The sequence below is a fragment of the Podarcis liolepis genome, assembly GCF_965112155.1.
Source record: "Podarcis liolepis genome assembly, chromosome: 7".
Lineage (NCBI taxonomy): Eukaryota > Metazoa > Chordata > Lepidosauria > Squamata > Lacertidae > Podarcis > Podarcis liolepis.
Window position 1 is genome coordinate 42874559 of NC_139561.1, and position 16195 is coordinate 42890753.

The 16195-nt window shown below is 41.4% G+C and overlaps 1 protein-coding gene and 1 long non-coding RNA gene across 8 annotated transcripts in view; one reads left to right on the forward strand and one right to left on the reverse strand.

The window, feature by feature from the left end:
• The window catches only part of ANKRD11 (ankyrin repeat domain containing 11), a 185137-nt gene that overhangs the window by 95350 nt on the left and 73592 nt on the right, over positions 1-16195 (forward strand). The window lies entirely within an intron of this gene.
• Positions 917-9473, reverse strand: LOC310711797. Its single transcript, XR_014528634.1, has 3 exons — positions 5726-9473; positions 5355-5540; positions 917-5253 (listed from the first exon to the last, which is right to left on the reverse strand). It is a non-coding gene; the product is annotated as an uncharacterized lncRNA (long non-coding RNA).

Consider the following 16195-nt stretch of genomic DNA (forward strand, 5'->3'; position numbering starts at 1 on the left):
GCTTTGGCCATGAGTGATAACTGTTGTGATAGCCAACACTTTTCACATTTGTAGGTTTTCTTCTGCACATTTGCCTGTCATGAGCTGTGATTTGCACAGTTCAGCAGAATGCTGTTCCTCTGTCATGAAACTGCTTTATTGTGCTAAGCATATTATTAGTCCCATTTATGTAGCTCACTGGGGTTCAAAACTGTAGAGTTACAGTGGTGCCCCGCAAGACGAATGCCTCGCAAGACGGAAAACCCGCTAGACGAAAGGGTTTTCTGTTTTTGAGCTGTTTCGCAAGACGAATTTCCCTATGGGCTTGCTTCGCAAGACAAAAACGTCTTGCGAGTGTTCCGATTTTTTCCCACTCCCCCCCCTTTTTCTAAGCCGCTAATAGCCTTTTAGCCGCTAAGCATTTAATAGCCGCTAATCCGCTAAACCGCTAATAGCGCTAAGCCGCTAATAGGGTTGCTTCGCAAGACGAAAAAACCGCTAGACGAAGAGACTCGCGGAACAGATTAATTTCGTCTTGCGAGGCACCACTGTATTATTATGCCTGTTTGGTGACTGGATTTCTGAAGCAAAATGAACCACTTCCTATGACAGGCAGGATCGGAACTTGGATCTGCTTGCCGCAGTGGTTCCAGGCAGATTTTGTAGGTGCCATAGGTCTAACAATTGTACATCATTTTATTAACACTTTCATCTAGTTAATTCTTTCAGAGGAGAGCTGTGGTAGTCACTACACATGCTACTATGCATAACTATATTGTCGGTAGCTTTCTGATTCATCAAAAGGGCTTCCACTATTGCAGTCACTGTGCTTAAAATCAGGTTCCCCTGTATCTTAGCATGCCCAACCATTTTGCTGCTTGGGCTTGTGAATTCTGGCATGTCATGTTTTGTCCGGGGTGGGGGTGGAATCAAACCATGATCTGTGTTCTGCAAGTCTGTTCATTTCTGGCAGGAATGAAAGCAATTTATCTTTCACCACCCTGCCTTTAAAAATATGGAACTGTATCCAATTGCTTTTTTACACCACAGCTGAGATTCTATTAACGTGCACCCTCCAGACTTTTTAGTAAAGCAAGAGAATGCCTTTTATTCATAACAAGGAAGCCGTGAAATACAATAAACCCAACCCACAGCCTCCACTGAGCTTTGGCAAACAAATTACTCTTTGACAGCACTATAGGCAACCCTCCCTCTTGGTGCATGCAAAATAAAACAATATTTCCTCAAAGACCTGAGTAATCATTAGCTTCATTTAGAAAGAGCTTGTTTTTTCAAACATAAAGGGATTTTGTTTTCACTAACAGATGCACTCCAAGTTTCTACTTTTCTTGACGTCAGCATTCTGTTTGGAGGTCTCTGCTTTCCTCTGTATAAAGCTGGATTTGCTTGGTTGTTGGGGCCCAGAGACAACGTCTAGGATTAGCAGCCAGCCATTATTTCTAGAAACCACGGTCCTTCCTCTTTCCTTCTCAAACCCACTCTCCACTCATTCCCTATCCTCCTCTCAGAATTGAGATTACTAATCAGAACACCGGAGTAATTATAATTACGCATCTAAACAATTGTGCACTGTGGTTTATTTTTCTCACAACTTCATTTCGCTTCCAGAATTAGATAGTTGGGTTTGTTTTAAACCCGCCCCCCGCCAACTTCAAGGGAGGGGTGAGGGGAAGCATGCTTCTTTGAAACAGTCTGCTAGCATTGTTTGACAGGAAGATTGCAAAGGAAGTCAGGGGACAAAGATAGCCCTTTTCAAGGCAGAATCTCTCTCTCTCTCTCTCTCTCTCCCTCTCTCTCTCTCTCTCTCCCCCCACATGTGTAGCAGGGGAATAAGAGCCAAATTGATCTAGTGGAATTTGAGTTCTCAAGTAAGCATGTGCAGATAATACTTTCCCATCACATTTATTTACCACAGCATATATGTGGGGCAACTCTGTTTATTCATTAAAAAAGGGAAATACTGCAATAAACAGTTGGAATCAGAAATAAGGTGCAGAGGAAAAAAAGCTCATGACAAGAAGCATACTATTAAGGCAGAACGAAGAGAGCAAAAAGAGGTGATGGGAGTTGAGAGAAACCCAAAGTAGGAAGGGAGGGAGGTAGAAGAAAGATATTAGTATCAAAACTTGAGAGAAAATGAGTATTGATGTAGTAGAAGGTGCGCAAGTAAAATAGGAGAAAAATAAGAAGATGGAATGGGGACAGAAAAGTTGCAGGAATATTTTACTGAAGTGAAGACGTGTCCCTTTTTTCTTGACAGCATACAGGAAAGCAGCTTAAATGCAATTCAGCATGGAACTGTGCTGGTAGGTGGGTGTGCAAGGGTTTTGGGTACTGGCTCCACAGACTGCAAACCAGAAAAATGTCAAGAGGGGTGGCTGCTGCAGCTTAGTGAGTCTTAAAATGTTATCACCATTGTGCCATACCTTCTCTGCATCTTGTTGACGTGCATGTAACTAGCAAACTAGAAGTAGGAGGATGATCACTGAAAATCAGGTGCTGCTTTAGAGCTTGTCTTATTTAGAGCAAAGGTTACAGTCCACACAAAATCTCATTTCCCATAAATAAGTATATTGTCATTGCTGGCGATCTGACAAATGTGTTCCCAGTCTGTTCATTATTACACAATTCTTCTTGGAACCCAAGTTAGACTTGCATCTTCACTTAAGGTCTTGGGAGGATCTCTGTTGTATTACAGCCTGTTTTAGAAGCATCTGAGTGGGTGTGTTTAGTATACAAAAGAAGTTCCTTGAATGCTTTCTTTCTTTCTTTCTTTCTTTCTTTCTTTCTTTCTTTCTTTCTTATAATAGAAATTCAGGACAGATGCTGTCCTCCTACTATTTAAACCTATGCAACTTCTTAGCATTTACTTTAAGGATGGATCCTGCATGTTGTCCACAAGACTCCCCAAAAGTCAATTTTATTTGAAAGTATTGGGCACAAGTGCCAGCTTTAAAACCTGTTTGGCTACCAAATGACTTTGAGTTTGCAAGTATTTCTGCAGCTTTCTAATAAATGCTACTGGAATCTTCAGAAAGTCTCTATTGTATTTTCAGTTCCTGCTACTTTAGTAGTGCTTAGTAGGAAAGAAATTGATGGAATTTGAATGAAGTTAAAGCAGATGGAGAAGTATCAGGTGTCAGAGCTTGCCTGGAGAGGGCAAAAGCAGGATTTCATTCAAAATCTACTTCCTTTCCTTGGAAACTTGGCTTTTTAATGTTAAAACCTCTTGCAGAGCAGCTTACTTTGTTGGATTCAGTGATGCTCAGCTACTGTTTTATGGGAGTCAGTGAGGAAAAGGTTCAGGCAACATTTTCACATTTTGTAAAAACACTCATAAGATCATTCATTCACAGCCCTGTTTATGGAAGCTTTTAACATTTAATAGGTTATTGTATTTTAGTGTTTTGTTGGAAGCCGCCCAGAGTGGCTGGGGAAACCCAGCCAGATGGGTGGGGTATAAATAAATAAAGCATCATCATCATCATCATCATCATCATCATCATCACATTGTGTTTTGGTACTTTTAGTGCTAAGGATGCTGAAAATGTTAAAGGGTGTATCTGAAGTAGCATATACGAATTTTGAAGGCATTCTTAGGATAAAAAGTTAAAGGGACCCCTGACCATTAGGTCCAGTTGTGGCTGACTCTGTGGTTGCGGCGCTCTTCTCGCTTTACTGGCCGAGGGAGCTGGTGTACAGCTTCCGGGTCATGTGGCCAGCATGACTAAGCCGATTCTGGCAAACCAGAGCAGTACACGGAAATGCTGTTTACCTTCCTGCCAGAGCGGTACCTATTTATCTACTTGCACTTTGACTGCTAGGTTGGCAGGAGCAGGGACCGAGCAACAGGAGCTCACCCCGTCGTGGGGATTCGAACCGCCAACCTTCTGATCGGCAAGCCCTAGGCTCCGTGGTTTAACCCACAGCGCCGCTTAATAAGGTAATGTTGGTTCTGTTTTGACAATTTTGCTTGGCTAGCTTCATGACAGTTATATATTTTGCAGTGCTAATAATCTGAGCATGATGTGCCCATGTTTCAGCATTCATCTCAGTACTGGCCTGAGACTGGTCCCCACTCCCAAGGTAACATGTTTCAGATTAGATCACTGTGGTTAAATTCCTGTGCTGTTAATCAGTGCAGATCACCTTAGAGTTCTTAGTGAAGGAAAGAAAATAGGTCAGTGCAGTATGTCATCCCTTCCACATCAGTCTTGTTCTTAAACTATCTAAACTACCTAACTCCTCTCTCTTACCACCCCCACTCCCCTGCTCTCCTGTCCCATTCCCACTTCTCCTGTCACACATTTCAAAGATGCCTTAAAGAGAATTAAAAATTACCTAACTGGACTTTAACTTTTAAGGGCACAATGGTACAGAATAAAACAGAGATGTCCTCTTGTGAAGGGTTAAAAGGCTGGAGAGATCACTGATGTGCAGGTGATCTGTGCTGGAGCATTGGTATTGCATAGAGCTGTAATGTTCAAGACTAAATAAGCAGATGTAATGAGCACTTTATTATCTTGAACCATGCATTGACAAATTATTTATTATGTTGATCTGTCGTTCCAAGGAGCTCATTATGACGTACCTTCTGCTGTCCCAATATATCCTCAACAGCCCTGTGAAATAGGTAAGACTTAGTGTGTGTAAGGTAGGGCTTAGTGTGTGTGACTGACCACAGCCGCCCAATGAGCTTTAGAGCTTTTCCGGAGCCTGAAGGCCAGCATTATTTCCAATCAGCCACATATGTTCTTATATGAGGGGTGGTGTGTCCCATTTCACTGCACTCTGCCATCTTCCCCTGCCACTGGCAGAAAAGTAGCACCAGCCTTGGCACCAATTTTTGGTAAGATTTCAGCAAGATTTTTTGAGAAATTGGTGGCAGGGGCAAGTGGGGGAGCTTCCACTGCCTTAGGTGGCTGCTTCATACTGCCTCATGGGATGAAAAAGAGCCTAAGAACAACCAAACTGTGATCCAGCCCATCTAATACTGCAGTCTGTTCTCACAGTTGCCAGCCAGATGCTGATGGGAAGCCCACAGGCAGAACATAAACGCAATAGCACTTGCCCACTCATGTAAAGCCCAGCAGCTGATACTCAGAAGCATACTATCTCTGATGCTAGAAGTACTACGTAGCTGTCATGACTTGATGATAGCTTTTTTCTCCATTGATTTGTTTAATCCCCTATTAAAAGCTCTCTAGTGGATGTCCATCACTGCATCTTGTGATAGCAAATTCTATGGTATGACTATGGTATCTGAAGAAGTGTGCATGCACACGAAAGCTCATACCAAGAACTAACTTAGTTGGTCTTTAAGGTGCTACTGGAAGGAAATTTTTTATTTTTACACCCTGTTTGTAGAAGTGATTTCTTTTGTCTGTCCTGTATCTTCTGGCATTTCAGCTAAATTGAATGAGCCTGAGTTCTAGTATCAGAGGGAGTAAGATGAACTTCTCTTTACCCTGTTTGTCTACTTCATGCACAATTTTATATATGTCTGTCATGCCCCCCTACTCATCTTAAAGTAAAATGACCTACCGTATTTTTTGCACCATAACACTCATTTTTTTCCTCCTAAAAAGTAAGTTGAAATGTCTGTGCGTGTTATGGAGGGAATGCCTACGGGTGGCATGCCTACGGATTTTCCTCCTCTAAAAACTGCGTGCGTGTTATGGTCAGGTGCGTGTTATAGAGCGAAAAATACGGTAAATTTTGTAACCTTTTCTCATAAAGAAAAGCCCCTTGATCATTTAGATTGCCATTTTTCTGTGCCTTTTTTAACTCTACAACATCCTTTTTAGAGGTGTGGCAGCCAGAACTTGTATGTTGTTTTAATTCATTGCTTTTTGACACGACGTTCTACAGAGGCAGATTGTATTATTATTCCAAGTTACGGGGAACCAGGCAGAGGGCCTTCTTGGTAGTGGCGCCCGCCCTGTGGAATGCCCTCCCATCAGATGTCAAAGAGATAAAGAACTATCTGACATTTAGAAGACTTCTGAAGGCAATCTGTTTAGGGAAGTTTTAAATGACTGATGTTTTAATGTATTTTTATTCTTTGTTGGAAGCCGCCCAGAGTGGCTGGGGAAACCCAGCCAGATGGGCGGGGTATGTATGTATGTATGTATGTATGTATGTATGAATGAATGAATAAATAAATAAATATTTAGACACTCATCATTTTGATTGCTAAGTAAGAAATTTAGCTGATGCCTATTCCAGTGCTGTCCACTGACATGTTTTGAGTAACCCATTTGTTCATATAAGTTCAGTCTGCCAGCCTGAGACAGCTGTGGAAGGCATGTGTGTCTGTTCTGTTCTGCTTGGTTTTTTCAGGATGATACCCATTTAAGTCATATTCAGAGTAGATCCATTGATTTCTACTTGAGTACTATACAGCTATCACTATTGGTTTCTAAGTTGCAACTGTATATTCTACACTATGAGTTGGGGACTTTGGGAGAGAAGCTGATGAATTTAATTCAGATTAAGAATTTTTATTTCCAAAACTTGTTATACATATTTTTCAAATAACACTTTTCCAGACACCAAGGAGGCCTCGGTGCTATGGGTATTGATGAGATTTCATTTTCTGTTCTCGGTAAGAAGGCTGTGCTCTTACACAGTACATCCATTTACAGGGCCTAATACAATGGGAGTGGAACAGTTGGAATGTAGATTAGCAGGCAAATCCCCAGACTAATCAGTGTGTCTGTGTGGTGGCCTTAGCACCAGTGTGAAAAGCTGAGCATTGCTGCTGCACTGCTGGCTTAGGCTTTATGCTGGAAGGTAAATCATTGTGAGCTACTTTCTAGCAAGTTTTCAGACAGGAAAATAAATCACATCCCAGTAAGAAGGAGGTATGTGAAAAATGGCCAAGCTTTAAAGGAAGGCCAACAAAAAAAGCAAGTCTTGTTTGTTGCTGTTTAATCACCATGAAGGTCAGAGACCAGTTTTACAGAGGCAAGCGGGGAAGAACAGCCTTTTCTGTAATTTGGATTATTTTAAAAACAATACAAAAACTCCCAAATGAAAAGAATCCCAGTAGTAGTGGTAGTATCATTTTCTGACTTTTGAAGTGCAAGGCAGAAGCATTAACAGGTAGATGGTTTATTTTTAATCATTTAAATTTGTGTAAAAATTTTATGTCAGGGGCCTAATTTGTTGTAAAATGAATTTAGTGTTCTAGCTGTTGGCTCGCAGTAGTTAGGAGCTCAGGGCTTTCTCAGGGTAATAGTCAGATTTGCTTAACTGATTGGGAGAGACCTAGTTTGCTTTGAAGCCCTATATTTCCTTGGATTGGCTTTTTATCTGCTCTGTTTTATATCATGTGCTTGAGCAAGACAGCTGCTGCCAGTGTTCTAAGTGTACTCTATAGTAGCCATAGTTTAAAATCTCATACAAACACACTTCTTGTGCGTGATGAGTCTACTTGCCTCTCATAGAGGTCTAACCACTGTTTCAAATTTATATTTGAAATACTTCTATATGGCTCTTTGAATAGCTGTGTGGTGACAAATATGGGAATAGAGTCAAAACAGGAAACAGCTTTTCCAAATGCCATTTGCCTGATGCTGGAAGCAAGTACACACTATAAACACTTGATACCATATCTCTCTCTTGTACAGCCTGGACAGTTTTGTTAAGTAACCCCAAATGACAGTAGGCAGCAGGACGGGTCCAGAATTCCATGACACCAGATTATGATGCTTTGATGTGTTCCAAGCAAACTGATACCTAGGCCCTACTTTCACTAGCAAATCTGGCACTGTGATGAGGAAATGCAGTTTGGCACATTCCTGACTTTCTACTGACCCAGCTCAGGCTTACTGCATCAGTCAGCTTGATACTTCCATTATTATGTTGCAGTGTCTTTCCAGTGAGTCCAGATCCACAAACCATTAGGGAAGGCTTTCAAAAAGTAACATTAAAAGATGACATTTTAATGAAGTATTTTCCATAATAAATTCCCTACCATGCAATCACTTGTACCAGAGACTGTTTCTCTCCGATACAGCCACTTTTTGTAGTTTAAAATTGGTAAAACCTGGTGCTTTGAAGTTTTCCAGCTGGAACTGTTGTGTTTCCAGAGGAGGTTACCAGACAAGCCTCTATTAGCTTTTCACCATATTACTGCTTTGATAAAAGCAGCATTAGAAATTAGAGAAGGGCAGATTGGAACACAAAGGAAAATAAGCATGAAAGAGCCTGGACAAAATAGCCAAGAAGATTAAATGTGAGCAACCGGTCTGAGTGAGTGTGTCAGGCAACTTCAGCAGCAAAAGCCAAGCATCTTTCACACAATTTAAGCCAGGGTAGGCATACTTCTGGCATCTTGGATCTACTTTGTTTTTTTGTTTTACTAGAACCCCAGATTTATCCAATAGCTAGGTGCAATACAAGAACAGGGTATGCTGGAAATCTGTACGAGACTATGAATTTGTTTTCAGTAGTAGAATGGAACTGAGCACACATTCCTTTCACACAAGTCTACACCTGGGTAGCTTGATTCATTTCAACCCCCCCCCCCATTTAGGTGAAAAAAGGTAGGTTTGTTGATAATCAAGTTTGCAATCAGAATCACTTGCCAATTCACGGCAAAATTCCCAGATTTACCAGTGGATTTTAATCTACCTTCTGCCTACCCCTAATTTAAGTGAGACTGAAACCTTAAAACTGAAACAGTTGCTTAATCTATATGAAATTTAATATACTGTACAAAGTTAAGCAACCACCCATTTTGTCTGTATATCTGGACCTGAGAGAGTGGCTGTCCTCCGTGCTTTCAGTTGCTAACTACATTAAAAGAAGCCCCCCCAAAACCTATCTTGGTAGTTTTCTAAGTATAGTCATACCTCGGGTTGAAGTAGCTTCGGGATAAGTGTTTTCGGGTTGCGCACTGCAGCGACCTGGAAGTAACGGAGTGCGTTAATTCTGGGTTTCGCCGCTTGCGCATGTGCAGATGCTCAAAATGACGTCACACGCATGTGCGGAAGTGGCGAATCGTGACCCGTGCACGCACAGACGTGGGTTGTGTTTGCTTCTGGATGCGAACAGGGCTCTGGAACAGATCCTGTTCGCATCCAGAGGTGCCACTGTAAGCAATTGCATTAGTTGCCCAATGGTGTATGCTAAAGCAAATGGTAATTGCTTGTAGCACCCCAACCAAATTACTAAATTATTAAAATATTGATATGAAATTGAGGCTTCTATTCCTACAACTCTATACTGCAAGGCTTTATGGCAAGAAAGGCACCACATCTTTCTGGCATTGAGACAATAACATCTTATCCCAAATGAGAACAAAGATTCCAGGTTGCCATATTACCAAGGTGAGACCAGTGCTGGATTTACGTATAAGCTAAACAAGCTATAGCTTAGGGGCCCACTCTCTTGGAGGCCCCCAAAAAAAATTAAAGGAAAAAAACAACGATGTACATTTCCAAAATATAAGATAAAAAACAAAATGGCTTTAGATACCTATTGGGTCCATAAATTAACCATATAGCATATATTCAACACAAAAAACAGTGACAATTTGTTGTTGACAAAGGACAGCTGGACATATAAAGGGCCCCATTACCCTTAGTAGTTTTGGGCCTCATCAAACCTAAATCTGGCCCTGAGTGAGACCTTTAGCCAAGAGTGCTTTTCACTTAGACAGCTGTGCCAGCAGTTTTTCAATGAAAGGCACATCTGGCTATAGTCATATATGCCTTAGTTACATCAAGGTTGCATTACTGTAACATGTTTTCTGTGGGACTGCCTTTGAAGAGTGTCTGGAGACTTCAGCTAGTGCAGAACTGCTGTGAGATTTCTGACCAGAGGCAGTTATTTGAAGTATGTGACATCTTTCTTGTTGGCTGATCTATGCAGTGTGTGCTTGTCTACTCTTTCTAGAATACTGGGGTACTGGGCATCTGAATATCAGGTACTGGGAACAAGTAGCAAGAGGTAGCTGTTTCACCAAAATGGTACTGTAACACGATATCTTCCAGAGGAAACAGACTGAACACTGTTGGAAACTAACTGCTGCACTAAATGGACCTTGGTCTAATCCAGCAAAGCTATTGTTCTGTTCTCATCAGATGGGCACATGTCTAGTTGGTGATAGTCTATTGGCTCTTTGTTTCAGTTTGACATCTATTTGATCCTGCCCTGCTGTCCTCTTTCCTCTTTCCTCTTTCCTCTTTCCTCTGTCCTCTGCGCTCTCTCTCTCTCTCTCTCTCTCTCTCTCTCTCTCTCTGTGTGTGTGTGTGTGAGAACTAATCTCTGGAAACCACCTGTATTATGTTTTCCCTTGTGAAGGTTGACTCCTGGAATCTCATGAAGTACTCACTATGCTTCCCCACTTGTTCCTCATATCTGCCTTTGCCTTGCCTTCATTCAAATTGAGCCCTGATTTTGTGATGCTATATGGCCTCTAATTCTGTCCTAGGGCCCTGGTCTTGAATGTGCAAGAATCTACAGCCCGCTTTCCTTTCAATAACCATTTCTGTTGACAGCTTTCAATACAGAATTCTTACTTTTTTGAACATGGGCGTTCTCTCTCTGATGTTTTATTTTTAAATTGTTTTGTTGTTTTCTGTAAGCTGTGGACACTGTAGGGTGGAGTATAAATGTGCTTAAATACATTCTTAGAAAAGACCGACGAAGCTAAGCCAAGAGACTGTGGTGCAGGCCACCCAGTGTGGATCATAATTGAGTAGGGATTTGACGCTTGGCCTCCCATGTTCAAAGGCAAGTTTCTCTTCACTGAAATGGCATTGAACTGGACTTTACATGAACTCTGGCTTTAGTTTCTCTGCTGCCTTTTTCTGTGCCTTCATGTTTGAACCTTCTATCAGATATTCTGTCACGTGAGGGCTCTCCTTTTGCAACTCTGGAAATGCACGAGTCCTTGAAGGACCTCTAGCAGTCTCTGATGGAGAGTGCTCATACTTTCAGAAAGTCATCATCATTTATAAGAAAAAAAATGAAAGGTTTCTTCTTTTAAAAACGAATGTATTTATGCTTCCATCCTCAAAGAAAGATTTTAAAAGGTTTGGAACCACTTGGGTATTCATTTCAAGTATTTGTAGATGTGCAGCCTGTTCCTTGCTTCCAGAAATAATCTGAAGGAAGGACAGGGCTTGTGCATGAATGAGAGCTACTGCTTTTCTTTGGGTCTCTGCAGCATCATGCAGGGCATGGGGCAGAACCAGAGAGGAAATGAAGGCTGTCTCTTCATGTTGATTTCCACTTAAGAGTAAGAGGGTGTGTGTGTGTGCACGTGCACGTTCTCATGCATGTGTGCATGTACTTTCCCAGGAACAGCCATGTCATTCATTTTCCAGGCATCTGTATGAAAAATCTATAGCTTTTATTTCATATTTGCCGTGTGTTTCTCCAGAAAAGCCAATTATAGTATCAAATCGTATGTACAGTGGTGCCCCGCAAGACGAAATTAATTCGTTCCGCAATTTTTGTCGTCTAACGAATTTTTCGTCTTGCGAAGCACGAAATCCCATAGGAATGCATTGAAAATCAATTAATGCGTTCCTATGGTCAAAAAAAGTCCAAACAAAGCCAAATTTGGTACAACAACAGTTTATTAACTGCTCTTTAAAGTCACACATACTGTAAAGAGCAGTTCGAAAATTTAAGGGAAAATAAATTAACTTTATAAACAAAACATGTCTTTGTTTTTAGTCAAAGAAAAAAAGTCGCGAGACGTTTTCGTCTTGCGAAGCAAGCCCATAGGGGAAATTCGTCTTGCGAGGCAAATCGCGAACGGAAAAACCTTTCGTCTAGCGAGTTTTTTGTCTTGCGAGGCATTCGTCTTGCGGGGCACCACTGTAGTATCAAAACAACTTGTGTTTGTCCAGCATTTAAAATTGTGCATAAGCCACATTGAGAGAGAGAGAGATTCTAGTAATGACTAGTTGTGCAATATACATGTAAAATTGTTTTGTTAATAAGAATTCAGATCTCTTTACTTTGGCTGGGATTATTTTAATACTATTCTCAAAGGAGAGCTGGATATTGAGGGTGAATGTGGGGGTGGGAGAATGGGACATGTGGGCAGATAACCAATCCTTCATAACACTAATGCAGGGCTAGGTTTGCTATTGGGGGCCAGTGGTAAGTTAGAGGGAGTGATTACTCTTCCTTTGCTAGTTGTATTCACCCAGGATCTCTCCCCCCCCCCTTTTATTATTTTTCACCACAGCTATTCTCTGAAATTGTTGGGGGAGAACTGGCTTTTGGACAGGGAGTGGCATTTACAGGTGACAATTGGCAGATGCAATAAGCATTGAGCACCCCTTCCAAGTGCTCCCCACACAGGTGACCTCTGTGTCTAGAGTCCTTTTATCTCTGCAAACACAGGCTTGGACCTTGCCTTTTTAAGATAATGCCTAGTTCTGCTCTCAAACACTTAAATCAGAACTAAATTGCAGTGTGCTTAGTGTTCTCAGTGTGTCACACCCCTTCCCCCATAAGAGACATTGTGTGTATTCACAGGTGATCATGCTTTTTCTCTGTTTATAACGTGAAATACAGTTCTAGGGAGTTCGTAGTTGTCTTGGTCTAAAGGAATATCTGAAATGTTTGTTAGTTAGCCCCCAAAGGGCTTTCATTGTCTGCCATGGAACCAATTAGTTTGGCCAGCTACAAAAAAATTAATGGCAAGAGTATCTTTTCTTTCTGAATCCTTCCCTTCAGTCTAATCTCATAGATAGTAATCTGGTTTCTTACAGCCTCCCTGTAGAACAGGCATGACCAAACTTGGCCCTCCAGCTGTTGTGGGACTACAACTCTCATCATCCCTAGCTAACATTACCAGTGGTCAGGGATGATGGGAATTGTACTCCCAAAACAGCTGGAGGGCCAAGTTTGGCCATGCCTGCTGTAGAACATGAGATGGACTCAATAACTCTAGAAGTTGAGGAGGACCACCTCACTTTCCCTTTTTAGGATACTGCAGGTAGGGTTGCCACATGCCCTCTTTTTCATGAGTAGAGTCACCATAGCAATCCATAGTTAAAAGTAGAAATCGGCAAATGTGTCCTCTTTTTTTGCTTTTCAAAATATGGCAACCCTACCAGGGTGATAGCTCACCAGAAATGAGAGAAACAATTCAAAGTTTGAGAACTGAGAATTAAAATTGAACTTGAGCAGACTACTGTATACAGAAATCTGAGGAAAAAGCACATAACAGTAGTAACATTCTTGCAGGGTGGATAAAAATCAATGATTTTTTAAAAATGGATTTTTAAAATTTAAATGAGATTTTTTTGATTTTAAATCAGATTTTTAAAATTTAAATGAGATTTTTTTGATTTTAAATCAGATTTTTAAAATACAATGCTTTTGGAGGAAAAATCCTTCTAAAGATAGTTTTCTATTTAACTTACCTTATAGTCCAAAGGCTATTCATCAGGAAGCAAGGATTAGTTTTAAGTTTTTCATGTGTGCTAAAACTTAGTCTAAGTTGGGTTTTTTTTAGAAAAAAATTGTTTAACCACATCATTTAACAAACATGGATACATATGCTATAATGTTATTGTTTTAGTTAAATAAAATGTTTAAATTGTTATTAAGGAAGTACCGTATTTTTCGCCCCATAGGACGCACTTTTCCCCCTCTAAAAATGAAGGGGAAACCTGGGTGCGTCCTATGGGGCGAATGCAGGCTTTTGCTGAAGCCTGGAGAGCGAGAGGCATCGATGCGCACCGACCCCTCTCGCTCTCCAGTCTTCAGGAAGCTATCCGCAAGCCTTGCAAGCCCGGTGGGAGTACCTGCAGGCTCACAAGGCTTGCGGGCAGCAGCCTGCAGCCCCTGCGAGTGTCTGCAAGCCTCGCGCACCCGGCGAAGTACCTTCCTTTTGAAACCAGCATCCAATGATGTTCAGATATCTACAGCTTAGTACCAGGTGTCATATAGGGATCTGTACTAACATCACTGAATCTGTGTGTAAGCAGTGTTTGAAATTAGCCAGGCACCAGTTGCATTTTGTGACCGGGAACCAGCCTTTTGCGACTGGATGGAGATGCCCAGGCGCCACCCTTAGCACCTAGCATGTCCACCTGCCTGGCTGCAGTCAGCTGGTCTGCAGGCACAGCGGCAGCAAAAGAAGCTCATCTTTTTGCTGCTGTGCTCCCCCCGCCAAACACCTGATTTGCCCAGCAGCGCAGCAGCAAAAGACGCATTTTTTTTGCTGCTGCGCTGCCAGGTGAATCAGGTGTCTGGCGGGGTAGTGGGGTAACAAAAGACACATCTTTTGCTCCCGTGCTAACTTACAGACCTTCCGATTCCCCTGGCAGCAAAACAAAAACAAAACTGCCAGGTGAATCAGGTGTTTAACACGGTAGCAGAAGAAGAAGAAGAAGAAGAAGAAGAAGAAGAAGAAGAAGAAGAAGAAGAAGAAGAAGAAGAAGCAGCAGCAGCAGCACGTCCTTTGCTGCCATGGTACCTTGCAGACCCCCTGATTAGTCTGGCAGCAAAATGAACATTATTATTATTATTGCTGCTGCGCTGTCAGGAGAATCAGGTGTTTGGCGCTGTAGCAAAAGACACATCTTTTGCTGCCTTTCTACCCTGCAGATCCCCTGATTCTCCTGGCAGCATTTTGTTTTTTAACTTTTTTTGTATGGTGCAGGACTGCTTGGTCTGGTAGCAGGGCAGCAAAAAACAACAACACAAGCACCTAGGTCCCAGGAGCCACATGGCTCCTAGCATTCCTGTCCCACTTTGTAACACTGTGTATAAAATGATTTCACTCAGCAGGTTGTAGATATGTGATTGCAATTATCCACATAAATTAGAAAAAGTGAAGTACAGTGATGGGTCACGCTGCCATTTCTAGTCCTGTATGTTCCTGGTCACCAGCATGTGCATTTGTTCAAAGTTATTACAGTAATAGTTCTAACTACGCAGATAAGAACACTTTGCAGTGAACATTAATGACCCTCATTTTCTTCCATCCCTGTGTGGGAGTATTAATGTTCTAAGTAGTGTAACTACTGGTTTGAAAGCTGGCTTTGCTGAAAAAAGGCTGAAAAAGTACTACCAGCATCTTACTTGGGCACAGACTGATCACAACAACTGCTGTGGTGGTTACTGATTCTGTAATGTGAAGTTCATGCTTGCTGGCAGTTTGCTTTGTTGAAAAATAACATGATGCAAACAAATACTAAAATACTGTTGTTATTTCCATTGTTTTGGGAAGAAGCCAGTTGGACAATAGCTTGCTTCTGTACCAACATTTGTATTTGATACCTGGTCATTTTTATTGGTCTTTATATGTGTGTTTGCAAGATTGCAATGTATGTAGCCTTATGTTCATTATTATTGAGTTTCCTCATGCATCGGTTAAAAGCTTCACATGTAAATGCTGTAGAGTTTTTAATAGAGGTTATCATTTTTATAATTTTTTAGAAAGTAACAAGTACACACATGATAGGGTGTAAAAATAATAACATTTAAATACCCTGAAAGATTCTTTTTAAATTTGCAGATTATTTTGATTGATTGGTCCCCTCTGCTACATGTAAATGCTCTACAGCAGTTTTAGATAAGCAAGCTAAAAATCTCATTCGAAAAGAAAGTCAGGCAAATGGGCTAAAAGGTAGAAATCTATACCCATCCCCCTACATAGTGGAATACAAGACTTCCAAGTTTACTGCTTCTGCTACTCACACCAGGTTAATAATTACCAGAATGTACTTTGGTGCCAGGTATTTGTTCTCCTTCCTCATGATGTGCAAAAGCAGATAATGAAATCAGTTTGCTCATTTTGTAGATCCATGAAGCTGGCTTTAGCCACGTTGCCAGGAAACTGAAATGGGCCAGGCTGCTTCCAGGGCTTGTGTTTGCACAATCAGCTTTGGGGCAGCAGCCTGCTATCATTTGCAAACAGTGCTCACAAGAGAAAATGTACTGGAATCATAAGAGGAGCTCTTTTCAAAGGCAGCATCAAGCACGTAGGTGGATGTGTTAACATCATGATTTGAATGCAGAACTTTTAGTTTAGTTGGTACAGCCCTCCTATACAGTTGCCTACATTCATAGAGTGAGGGGGTTGTGAAAGCTCCATGAGGTTAATAGTCAGCAAGCTCTGTGCCCCAGTTTGGCTGTTCTTAATCCTAGGATTTTTTTCTGAAGAGACTCTAGGAGAGGGGAATCCTGAAAATGTGCTTTCATATTT